Source organism: Rhinopithecus roxellana, chromosome 1 (genome assembly GCF_007565055.1).
Source record: "Rhinopithecus roxellana isolate Shanxi Qingling chromosome 1, ASM756505v1, whole genome shotgun sequence".
Classification (NCBI taxonomy): domain Eukaryota; kingdom Metazoa; phylum Chordata; class Mammalia; order Primates; family Cercopithecidae; genus Rhinopithecus; species Rhinopithecus roxellana.
Genome location: NC_044549.1, coordinates 169,273,036 through 169,286,524, shown reverse-complemented (window position 1 = coordinate 169,286,524; position 13,489 = coordinate 169,273,036).

Genomic DNA, 13,489 nt, shown 5'->3' with positions numbered 1-13,489 from the left:
AGGAGCAGGTTGTTCAATTTCCATGTAGTTGAGTAGTTCTGAGTGAGTTTCTTAGTCCTGAGTTCTAATTTGATTGCACTGTGGTCTGAGAGACACTTTGTTATAATTTCTGTTCTTTTACATTTGCTGAGGAGTGCTTTATTTCCAACTATGTGGTCAATTTTGGAATAAGTGCGGTGTGGTGCTGAGAAGAATGTATATTCTGTTGCTTTGGGGTGGAGAGTTCTATAGATGTCTATTAGGTCCACTTGGTGCAGAGTTGAGTTCAATTCCTGGATATCCTTGTTAACTTGCTGTCTCGTTGATCTGTCTAATGTTGACAGTGGGGTGTTAAAGTCTCCCTTTATTATTGTGTGGGAGTGTAAGTCTCTTTGTAAGTCCCTAAGGACTTGCTTTATGAATCTGGATGCTCCTGTATTGGGTGCATATATATTTAGGATAGTTAGCTCTTCTTGTTGAATTGATCCCTTTACCATTATGTAATGGCCTTCTTTGTCTCTTTTGATCTTTGATGGTTTAAAGTCTGTTTTATCAGAGACTAGGATTGCAATCCCTGCCTTTTTTTGTTTTCCATTTGCTTGGTGCATCTTCCTCCGTCCCTTTATTTTGAGCCTATGTGTGTCTCTGCACATGAGATGGGTCTCTTGAATACAGCACACTGATGGGTCTTGACTCTTTATCCAATTTGCCAGTCTGTGTCTTTTAATTGGAGCATTTAGCCCATTTACATTTAAGGTTAATATTGTTATGTGTGAACTTGATCTTGTCATGATGTTAGCTGGTTATTTCGCTCGTTAGTTGATGCAGTTTCTTCCTAGCATCAATGGTCTTTACATTTTGGCATGTTTTTGCAGTGGCTGGTACTGGTTGTTCCTTTCCATGTTTAGTGCTTCCTTCATGAGCTCTTATAGGGCAGGCCTGGTGGTGACAAAATCTCTAAGCGTTTGCTTGTCTGTAAAGGATTTTATTTCTCCTTCACTTATGAAACTTAGCTTGGCTGGATATGAAATTCTGGGTTGAAAATTCTTTTCTTTAAGAATGTTGAATATTGGCCCCCACTCTCTTCTGGCTTGTAGGGTTTCTGTAGAGAGATCTGCTGTTAGTCTGGTGGGCTTCTCTTTGTGGGTAACCCGACCTTTCTCTCTGGCTGCCCTTAACATTTTTTCCTTCATTTCAACTCTGGTGAATCTGACAGTTATGTGTCTTTGAGTTGCTCTTCTCGAGGAGAATCTTTTTGGTGTTCTCTGTATTTCCTGAATTTGAATCTTGGCCTGCCTTGCTAGGTTGGGGAAATTCTCCTGAATAATATCCTGCAGAGTGTTTTCCAACTTGGTTCCATTCTCCCCGTCACTTTCAGGTACACTAATCAGATGTGGATTTGGTCTTTTCCCATTGTCCCATATTTCTTGGAGGTTTTGTTTGTTTCTTTTTACTCTATTTTCTCTAAACTTCTCTTCTCACTTCATTTCATTCATTTGATTTTCAATCAGTGATACCCTTTCTTCCAGTTGATCGAATCAGTTACTGAAGCTTGTGCATTTGTCACGTAGTTTTCGTGCCATGGTTTTCAGCTCTATCAAGTCATTTAAGGACTTCTCTACATTGGTTATTCTAGTTAGCCATTCGTCTAATCTTTTTTCACGGTTTTTAGCTTCTTTGCAATGGGTTCGAATTTCCTCCTTTAGCTTGGAGAAGTCTGATCATCTGAAGCCTTCTTCTCTCAACTTGTCAAAGTCATTCTCCATCCTGCTTTGTTCCATTGCTGGCAAGGAGCTGTGTTCCTTTGGAGGGGGAGAGATGCTCTGATTTTTAGAATTTTCAGCTTTCCTGCTCTGTTTTTTCCCCATCTTTGTGGTTTTATCTACCTTTGGTCTTTGATGATGGTGACGTACAGATGGGGTTTTGGTGTGGATGTCCTTTCTGTTTGTTAGTTTTCCTTCTAACAGTCAGGACCCTCAGCTGTAGGTCTGTTGGAGTTTGCTGGAGGTCAACTGCAGACCCTGTTTCCCTGGGTATCAGCAGCAGAGACTGCAGAAGAGTGGATATTGCTGAACAGCAAATGTTGCTGCCTGATCATTCCTCTGGAAGCTTCGTCTCAGAGGGGTACCTGGCCGTGTGAGGTGTCAGTCTGCCCCTACTGGGGGATGCCTCCCAGTTAGGCTATTTGGGGGTCAGGGACCCACTTGAGGAGGCAGTGTGTCCGTTCTCAGATCTCAAACTCCATGCTGGGAGAACCACTACTCTCTTCAGAGCTGTCAGACAGGGACGTTTAAATCTGCAGAGGTTACTGCTGCCTTTTGTTTGGCTATGCCCTGTCCCCAGAGGTGGAGTCTGTAGAGGCCGGTAGGCCTCCTTAAGCTGCGGTGGGCTCCACCCAGTTCGCTGGCTCATATTTTCAAAGTTGACTTATTTCCTTAACCACATAAAATATTGTTATTTTTTAGAAGTATCATGTAGTTCCAATATTGGCAGTCTTTATGGGGATGATTATATATTCTATTGTTTTTCCTGGCTCTCATTCACAATACAGGGTTTCTCTGTGTGTTGCATTTTATACTGTGAGCTGTTCATTTTCCTTGCAATTTTATGAGAATTTTTTGAAGCCTGGGATGATGATGTTACTCCAGTGAGGATTTTTGTTTGCTTTTTCCATTTGCCTTGGCATACTGCTAACCCAGGAGTAACTTTAAATTAACTTCTATACTTGAGGAATGTGTGTGTGTGGCTGTGTTTACCACATAGTTAGTACGAATTTGGACCACAAGTCTATGTGAGAGCTAGTCTGTGATAGTGAATTATAAAAACAACAAAAAAATTTCCCTTCATGAAGTATCAAGGATGAAAGAGGCAAATTTACTTTATTACCTCTGTTTCTCATTCACCCTTATAGAGAAGGGTTTAATTAGATTCCTCAGCTTTGGTGGTCCTAGAGTTTTCTTCTCTCACCCACATTCCTATAACCTTGAGTACCAATGCTTCCTTTCCATTTAGGGAGCTGCCTCATTTCAAATATTTATTGCCCTTTTATAATACTACTATAACAGTGACTTTATTTGTTTCTTGGTCTCCAATCCATTCCCCCTCACCCCACTTTTACATTACCATCCTGGTGATCTCTCTAAACAATAAAATAGATAATATGATCATCAAATGGACAGAAGACATTTATTATTCAAGGAACTTCACAAACTGGAGACTGGAGCTTCATTCACAGTAAAATCTCCAGCCACTCCCTCTACCCCTTATATTCTATACTTAAGCTGTCCTAGATTATTCATTATTTTTGGAGCATTTCATGCACATTAGCATCTTTTTGCCTTTGCACATGCTGTGATCCCATCTAGGACACCACTGAACCTCACAACTGGAACTAGGATGAGGCAGGTAAGGTGTCTAGGGTGCAGAATTTAAGGAGGCACTCATGCTAAGGTTAATGCAAATTAGATATTGCTTCTGCCTAAAGAGGTGCCTAATGCAATTGTCAAAGCCAAGGTTATATGTTGCCTGTTTATCTTCTGAAAACAGGGATGTAAACTGTGTTAAATACTATATCTCATGAGTACAGGAACTATGCTTGTTTACTACTGTATCTTGATTGTCTAGAATAGTATATAGCAGATGCTCAATAAACATTTGGTGAATGAATGAATGAATGGCTGAGGGAGTAGATTCTCAGTTTCTTGATGGCAGAGGATGTTGTATTCTTCTGTTCCCTGCCTTCTTATAATTCACTTATATTAGACTCCTAAAAGATGTTTGTTGTTCAAATAAATGGAAGGAGGGCCTGCGTAGCCCTGTTTTGGCACCTGGAAGAGTCTGGGTGAATGGTAAACCTTCCCCTAGTACCTACACATTGCTTGCTGACAGCCCCTTCCTTCTGAGGTTTTCTGGCAGGGCATAGGTGCAATTGGGCTGAGACTACCAAAGCTGCCCAGCCATCAGATCACCTGGAAGCATCTAATATACATGAATTCTTGAGCCCCTCTCCCAGAGAGTCTGATTCCATTTTCCTGAGACAAAATCCAGGAATCTGCATTTGTATAAATTCTCTGAGTGGTTCCAGTAATCAGTAAAGTTTGGGGACCAAGACACTAGGGCACTAAGAATCTAATTTTATTTTTCTAGATATTCATACAGCTATTTTAAAGTGATTGCTGTAATGATTTCAGGATCCTGAATGTTTTTAAAAATACTTACACATCTGCAAATGTTTCTTAAATATGTCACAAGACATCCGGAAAGTATGGATTAGGAGGAGAAGACACAACCACAAATATATTTGTGAGGTTCAAATCTAATCTCTGTTTCTCTTCTGTCTTCTATAAGCTTCAAGTGCCATCCCAGAGGAAACTGTCCTAAATAGATGGACTGGAGAGTGTTGACCAGTCAAGAAAGCAGACAGGAGGAGAAAAATAGAACTTAAAATAATTCTAGTCTCTATGGAAAATAACTTCCTCATTGGAGAATGAGTTCTATAAATAATTGAGATAGCTGATGGAACAAATAGCTGAAAGCAAAACATACGCACTTAGTGTGAGCCTCAAGCTGTTCCTCAATCCTTCGGTGACGTTTAGATCTGAGAAGCACATCTTAGGCATTTTGAAATAATGGATGTCATGGAGGCGTTCTGTTCACAGACATTAAAAATAATCCACTCCCTTAGAAATAAACATCTAACCTAAGCCATGAGGAATTCTCAGTGAGAGACAGAAATAGCTTCTGTAGTCCCCATTGCTCTTTAATTTCTCTTTCTACCATTTCATTATTCATCATTTCTATGCAGTTCACTTTGTCTGTTTATTTAAAATGTGATTCCAGACGACAGGCAACAGTCCCAGTGTTCTCAGTCTTGCACAGCCCTTTCCGCCTTGAGAAACAGAAATTATATAACTTGTTTTCAATTGTGCAGACTGGGGAGGATTCACATGTTCAGTTTGGTGAGCTTCCAGGAAATCATTTTAAAGTGTTTATCTGAAGTTTATCCAGACTTTCTTGATCTAGAAGTTAGACAGGAAACCTAGCAGAGAATGGAAAGAAATGAGGCTCTGAAGAGAGGTCACTATGAGTGTAGACTGATTCAGCCAGGACAGCTCTGAGCTGGGATGCCCCCCAGTATTCGCATGTTGGAACGGGAAAGGCCTGATTCTAGGACTTATGAGATTTAGAAACTATGTTCATATTAGTGTATGCTACCATTTACTATTGTTCATTGCTCTAGTTACTATGGCTGTGTAACGAACTACCCAACATGTCATAGTATAAACGATTTTATTTTGCTCATGATTTTGTGGGCCAGGCCTCTAGAAAGGGTTTTGCTGAGTGGTTCTTGTTGGGGTTGCAGTCAGATGTTGAGCATCTGAAGGCGTTCCTGGGCTGGATGTAAAGCCGGCTTAGTCAGGTGGCTGGCAATTTACATTACCTGTCCGCTGGGAGCTCCATGGGGGTTGTTGCCTGGAGCACCTGCATGCAGTTGCTCCATCACGGTTATCTTAGGTTAGTCAGTCTGCTGGCATGGGAGTTGACTCCTCCCAGAGCAAGCATCCCAAGAGACCAGGCAGCTCCGAAAGGAATTTTTTTTTTTTTTTTTTTTTTTTTGCCCCAGCCTTGGAGATCACTCCTATCATACTTTACCGGTTAAAGCAGTCATAAGCCCACCCAAAGTCAATAGGAGAAGAGATATATTTCACCTCCGAATGGTAGTGGTGTGAGGGATTTATGGCCATTAAAAAACAAACAAAAACCATTACACTCACATAATACCAAACATTAAATAAAACATATATGTTACTTAATCTTCACAAAACCCTCTAAGTAGGTATTATTTTATTCATGTTTTATACATGAGGAAATCTAGATTCATGGAGGTTAAGTAATTTTTCCTAAGTCACATAGCTGAAAAGTGGTTGAGATGGTAGGTGAACATACAGCTGTCTCCAAATGTCTACTCTCTCTGTGAAGCTGTACGATGCTTTAAAGAGTCAAACTTTGTCTCAAATCTTAGTCATTGCAGCTGTTCTAGGCAATTGGAAAATTCCACCCTATATAGAATGTAGGCACATGAAATGTCAATTGGAGCCTCCTGTCAGTCCCTTCAAAACGAGGAACATTCGTTCATTGGAGGTTGTGGCAAAACTAGAATTAGAATCTCGTGTGTTATTGAGGGGGTCACAATGCTGAGGCTGGACAAATGAGAAACAGATGGTTGGAGGAGCGTCCTATAGCAAAGGTATACACTGTTCATTGGCTAGGCCAGTGTGAGCCAAATGCCCATGTAGACAGATGGAGCCACACACAGTGTTTTTGGGCTTGTGTAGCTGAGAGCAGAAGCTGTCCTCCAGGACCCAGAGACAGGGAGGGAGGAGAGTAGAGCAGAGCTGAATCCTCAGATGAGAGCAGTGGGCAGAAGCCAGGGGAGGGCCTCATAGAGCTCTAGTTTAAGCACAGAGACTGGAGGGCAAAGAGGGGGGAAGTCATTCCGCTTTTCTTGCTTTACCCCTTCCTCTCTTCTCGCCACAGACATTTATGAAATGTTTCTAGAAAGGGTCGTAGGTCCTGGAGATAGAGTGGTGGACTAGCTGGATACCCCTGCCCTCTTGGAGCTTACAGTCTAGGTGGGGAGGGGAGTCATTAATAATTACACACTAAGGATCTAATTACCATTATGATAGGCAGTGGCAGAGACTTCTAATTGCCCCCTCCCCATTTACCCTCTTCTTTTCAGTAACCCGGGACATCCTGGAGTAGGAGCAGGGCAGGAAGCTGGAGAGGGCAGTGTAGTTCCCAGCCTCCCTTACAGCTAGGAGTGGCCATGCCAGTCAGCCCGGGCTCATAGAAGTGATGGGTACCACGTCCAGGTCCCAGCCTTACAATGTAAATTAACTCCCCTCTACTCTTTTTCTTCTCCTTTCTCACTGGCAGGCAAATGGTAACAATTTGAGCAGACACCTGACATACAGATGTGACAAGGCCACGTTGGGTGTGGCCTTGCCAGCCTTGGCCCCATCCCACTGTTGTTGTTATAACAGATTAGCTCTTACCCTAGATGAATACAGCAGTATCCCTGTGAAAAAGTACAGTGTGCCGTCAGGACATATGACTAGGGAGGTTACCTGATCAAGGGCTGGTTAGAGTGACTAGATTCTGTCCTGTGTAACTGAGAGCAACAGAAAGAGTTGGCAATCCACTGAGTTTGTACATAGAAAAAAAAAAGAGTTGGCAAAATAAGCAAAGCATAGATTGTAATTGTTTCTTTCACTACGTGCTTTCAAAATGTCTTTTGGCTAAAGCCCTTTTATTGCAGACAAAAAAGGACTAAATTAGAATTTCCAGATAAAATATAGGATGCCCAGTTAAATTTGAATTTCAGACAACAAATTGTTTTCTTTCTTTCTTTCTTTCTTTCTTTCTTTCTTTCTTTCTTTCTTTCTTTCTTTCTTTCTTTCTTTCTTTCTTTCTTTCTTTCTTTCTCTCTCTCTCTCTCTCTCTCTCTCTCTCTCTCTCTCTCTCTTTCTTTCTTTCTTTTTTCTTTTAGAATAAATGTTCCATGTTATACTTGGGCCATAGTTACATTAAAATTTTTTTGTTGTTTATCTGAGTTCAAATTTAGCAAGGTATCCTGTATTTTTATTTGCTAAGTCTGGCAACTACAGCCAGCTAAACTCTTTCTTCTTAAGATTTATTTATCTTTATATTGGCAATGCCTGGCATATAGTATGAACTCTATAAAAATTAAGCCTCTGAGATAACAATGGTAAATCACTGAAGGATCATCTGAAACGTAAAAGCAATAAAGGCTGAGGGTTATGCATTCTTTCAATGGTTTTAATTTGCCATGATTAAAGATACTTTGAGTTTCGGTTTTTCTACAGATCATCCCAGTTCAGATAATCTTAAAAAATTCCAATAATGCTCATATCTTCCAATATCATCTGGGGACTAAAGGATTCCACATTTATTCTACAGATAATGGATGCTTAATTGTTTTATTTTATCCTTTAAATTTGTATTTTTTGCCATGAACACACTCTACCATTGGGGAGGCTTAATCCTTTTAATGTTTCCAATTTAAAAGTTGTATAGATTTTTTAAAAAATGGAAATCTTTAAAAAATATGACCCTTAATTTTCTGCTTCTTAAGTAGCATCAGACAATTTGGTAGACTTTATTTTTTATTATTTATTTTTAGAGACAGGGTCCCACTCTGTCACCCATCTGGAGTGCAGTGGTGCAGTCATTGTTCACTACAGCCTTGAACTCTTCTGCCTTTTTGCCTCAGCCTCCCAAAGTGTTGAAATTACAGGTGTGTGAGCGCAGCCAAATAGACTGACTTTAGATCAAAGTTTATAATCTTTCTCCTTGCCTAATCTCCTGCCGTAATCTTCGGTGATTTTGATGTTCCTCCTGCTGGTTCTTCTTAGCACCTGAAGCCCCAGCTCTATGTCCCTTGTCCCTATGCCTTCCAGGGCATCAATCTCATCATCATTTGAAATGGAACCACTCCCAGGATCTAAAACTTGGAATTGTCCTCTTAACCATGGCCTATTTTCCCCTTCTGTCATGTCCTCACTTCTGCTGGTTATTCTTTGCATTCACATTGTAACTTCTTGACTTTTGGCCCTTTCCTGTGTACTGGCTCATTACCTTTCCTGCCACTGTGCCAAGTCAGCCAATCATTGGTGACACAATGCCCAGGCCTGGCTATCTCACTTACGGCTTTGCTGGAGAAAGGCATGAGACTAGCGAGTGGTTACACCACACAGGATTGCTTTTGATGCGTAGGGAGAATTTACTGGTGTTTAGTGGTCTTTCATTAGCACTTGATGAGTTATTCTCAGTGAATTTTCCAAACCTTTTCTAGTTTCTGTAACCATCAATCAAAACTTTGTCCTGACCCTCCTTTCTCTACCTTCTCCCTCCAATACCTATTACTCCCCAGCATCAGCTACCACTTCTTTTTCACAGAGTCTCACTCTGTTGCCCAGGCTAGAGTGCAGTGGTGTGATCTTGGCTCACTGCAAGCTCTGCCTCCCGGGTTCATGCCATTCTCCTGCCTCAGCCTCCCGAGTAGTCAGCTACCACTTCTAAGCAGATGACCCTTATATTTCCGTCACTGGCTTCAACCTCTCTACTAAGATGCAAACTCATTTCTACCATCTTTTTTTTTTTTTTTTTTTTAATTCCTCAAATCAGCTACTTCTCTTTACTTCCCAATTTCTGTTAATGGAGGTGTTTAATGGGCAGCACTTTCATGGTATAAACCAAGAGTTATTTTTATTACTTATTGTTTCTTTTAACTTCTGAACAAGTAAGTGGTCCATCTTCTGCCGGGGGTAGAGGAGGCTAACTCCTCTATTCATTCTTAGATAATGGAAAGCTTGTCACGAGACACTGTCTTGATACAGAAAGTAGAATGTCCAGTCTAAGGCCTTAACGTATGAGTTTTCATTAAGCACTTCTTTGTCCGGTGAGGGCTAGCTGTGGGGGCCAGGGGAGCATTCCTTTGGGGGTAAGGGTATGATCAGCTTCTACTTTTCTTTCATCTCCTCCTAGACTACCCCAGCTGCTGCTCCTGAATCCACCAACACTGAAGAGACTAAAAATAAGTAAGGAAAGGTACATTTTCACTTAATAGACATTACCATGAGATGGCTTCATGCTTTCTGGGCTGGGTGGATGTTTACATTTGGCTCTTTTTCTTTTTTCTTTTCTTTTTTTTTTTTATTATACTTTAAGTTCTAGGGTACATGTGCATAATGTGCAGGTTTGTTACATATGTATACTTCTGCCATGTTGGTATGCTGCACCCATCAACTCGTCAGCACCCATGAATTCGTCATTTATATCAGGTATAACTCCCAGTGCAATCCCTCCCCCCTCCCCCCTCCCCATGATAGGCCCCGATGTGTGATGTTCCCCTTCCCGAGTCCAAGTGATCTCATTGTTCAGTTCCCACCTATGAGTGAGAACATGCAGTGTTTGGTTTTCTGTTCTTGTGATAGTTCGCTAAGAATGATGGTTTCCAGCTGCATCCATGTCCCTACAAAGGACGCAAACTCATCCTTTTTTATGGCTGCATAATATTCCATGGTGTATATGTGCCACATTTTCTTAATCCAGTCTGTCACAGATGGACATTTGGGTTGATTCCAAGTCTTTGCTATTGTGAATAGTGCCACAATAAACATACGTGTGCATATGTTTATAGCAGCATGATTTATAATCCTTTGGGTATATACCCAGTAGTGGGATGGCTGGGTCATATGGTACATCTAGTTCTAGATCCTTGAGGAATTGCCATACTGTCTTCCATAATGGTTGAACTAGTTTACAATCCCACCAACAGTGTAAAAGTGTTCCTATTTCTCCACATCCTCTCCAACACCTGTTGTTTCCTGACTTTTTAATGATTGCCATTCTAACTGGTGTGAGATGGTATCTCAATGTGGTTTTGATTTGCATTTCTCTGATGGCCAGTGATGATGAGCATTTTTTCACGTGTCTGTTGGCTGTATGAATGTCTTCTTTTGATAAATGTCTGTTCATATCCTTTGCCCACTTTTTGATGGGGTTGTTTGTTTTTTTCTTGTAAATTTGTTTGAGTTCTTTGTAGGTTCTGGATATTAGCCCTTTGTCAGATGAGTAGGTTGCAAAAATTTTCTCCCATTCTGTAGGTTGCCTGTTCACTCTGATGGTAGTTTCTTTTGCTGTGCAGAAGCTCTTTAGTTTAATCATATCCCATTTGTCAATTTTGGCTTTTGTTGGCATTGCTTTTGGTGTTTTAGACATGAAGTCCTTGCCCATGCCTATGTCCTGAATGGTACTACCTAGGTTTTCTTCTAGGGTTTTTATGGTATCAGGTCTAACATTTAAGTCTCTAATCCATCTTAAATTAATCTTCGTATAAGGAGTAAGGAAAGGATCCAGTTTCAGCTTTCTACTTATGGCTAGCCAATTTTCCCAGCACCATTTATTAAATAGGGAATCCTTTCCCCATTTCTTGTTTCTCTCAGGTTTGTCAAAGATCAGATGGCTGTAGATGTGTGGTATTATTTCTGAGGACTCTGTTCTGTTCCATTGGTCTATATCTCTGTTTTGGTACCAGTACCATGCTGTTTTGGTTACTGTAGCCTTGTAGTATAGTTTGAAGTCAGGTAGCGTGATGCCTCCAGCTTTGTTCTTTTGACTTAGGATTGTCTTGGCAATGTGGGCTCTTTTTTGGTTCCATATGAACTTTAAAGCAGTTTTTTCCAATTCTGTGAAGAAACTCATTGGTAGCTTGATGGGGATGGCATTGAATCTATAAATAACCTTGGGCAGTATGGCCATTTTCACGATATTGATTCTTCCTATCCATGAGCATGGTATGTTCTTCCATTTGTTTGTGTCCTCTTTGATTTCACTGAGCAGTGGTTTGTAGTTCTCCTTGAAGAGGTCCTTTACATCCCTTGTAAGTTGGATTCCTAGGTATTTTATTGTCTTTGAAGCAATTGTGAATGGAAGTTCATTCATGATTTGGCTCTCTGTTTGTCTGTTACTGGTGTATAAGAATGCTTGTGATTTTTGCACATTAATTTTGTATCCTGAGACTTTGCTTATCAGTTGGGTGGATGTTTACATTTGGCTTAAGTTGTCCTTAAGTTGCTTATCAGCTTAAGGAGATTTTGGGCTGAGACAATGGGGTTTTCTAAATATACAATCATGTCATCTGCAAACAGGGACAATTTGACTTCTTCTTTTCCTAACTGGATACCCTTGATTTCTTTCTCTTGCCTGATTGCCCTAGCCAGAACTTCCAAGACTATGTTGAATAGGAGTGGTGAGAGAGGGCATCCCTGTCTTGTGCCAGTTTTCAAAGGGAATTTTTCCAGTTTTTGCCCATTCAGTATGATATTGGCTGTGGGTTTGTCATAAATAGCTCTGATTATTTTGAGGTACGTTCCATCAATACCGAATTTATTGAGCGTTTTTAGCATGAAGGGCTGTTGAATTTTGTCAAAAGCCTTTTCTGCATCTATTGAGATAATCATGTGGTTCTTGTCTTTGGTTCTGTTTATATGCTGGATTACGTTTATTGATTTGAGAATGTTGAACCAATTTGGCTCTTTTTCTTGCGGGCACTGCTGTGGGCTCTTTGCAAATCCCATTCTGGTTCCTCTGTGACCCCTAGGAAGTGAATGATGCCTCTCCATCAGTGGCAGCTGCTGATACCCTCGGATATGCTGACACCAAGGTATGAATACATTCTCCAGGCTGTTATTGCTGGGCTCCCCTGGCCTGGAAGGCCATTCTCTAGGGCAAGATCCCTTTTATAGTAGCCCCAGGTCCACATTCCTGCTGCAGGTTCCACATCTGATCCCCAGGATTCCATGTCTTTGATCTGAGGAAAGTTTAATTACTACCCAGCTATGGTTCTTTATTCTGTAGCCAAAGAATGCTCTAGTTTTCTCAGGCAGGCTCTGAACCACATCAAAGTGTCTGAGCAATGCCCATGAAGGCCCTGTTACTGGGTTAGGGTGAAGGGAAAGTTTCTCTTATACCTTCCCTTAGATGGCTGGCTACTACTCACAGCAAGGCTTCTTCCAAATACATTCTCACAAATTTTTCTCAGATTTCAACTCTCTTGAGTCTTTTATGTCCTTGAACTGAATGAGGATCCCCAAAAGGTGTATGACTGATTCTCCAGCATATCACTTGAAAATTTGCATTTCGTATCAGCTAAATTAATTTGTGTTTGTATTTAGCTGGTCTGTCTCTCACATCTTCGTTGGTATCTGGTATCTCCCATATCTTGGGGCCTCAGTCAAAACTTCTAATTTGACATCTGGTTTCACATGCCTTCCTCTGCCATGCTGGTTTGAAATCTGAATCATCTTTGAGTCATCCTTCTTTCTTAACTTCCACATCCAGTTAGTTAGTAAGTTCTACTGATTTTATGTCTCAAACCGTCCTTTTCTCTCTCACTGCCAGCACTCTACTTCAGACTTTCATTATCCCTTGTACATTGTCTTAGTGGCAAGGTGGTAGCTTGACTAGGTGAGTAAATGTTTGTGCTCTGGATCCAATTTGGTTGGGTTTGAATCCAGCTACACCATGTATGTGTGTGTGTGTGTGAGAGAGAGAGAGACACACACACACACAGAGAGAGAGAGAGAGAGAGAGAGAGAGAGAGAGAGAGAGAGAGAGAGAGATGGAGTTTCGCTCTTGGTGCCCAGGTGGGAATGCAATGGCGCAATCTCAGCTCACTGCAACCTCTGCCTCCCAGGTTCAAGCGATTCTCCTCCCGAATAGCTGGGATTACAGGCATGTGCCACCATGCCTGGCTAATTTTGTATTTTTAGTAGAGATGGGGTTTCTCCATGGTGGTCAGGCTGGTCTCAAACTCCTGACCTCAGGTGATCCGCCCACCTCGACCTCCCAAACTGTTGGGATTACAGGCGTGAGCCACTGCACCTGGCCTATACCACTTATTAGCTTTGTAATCTTGGCTACA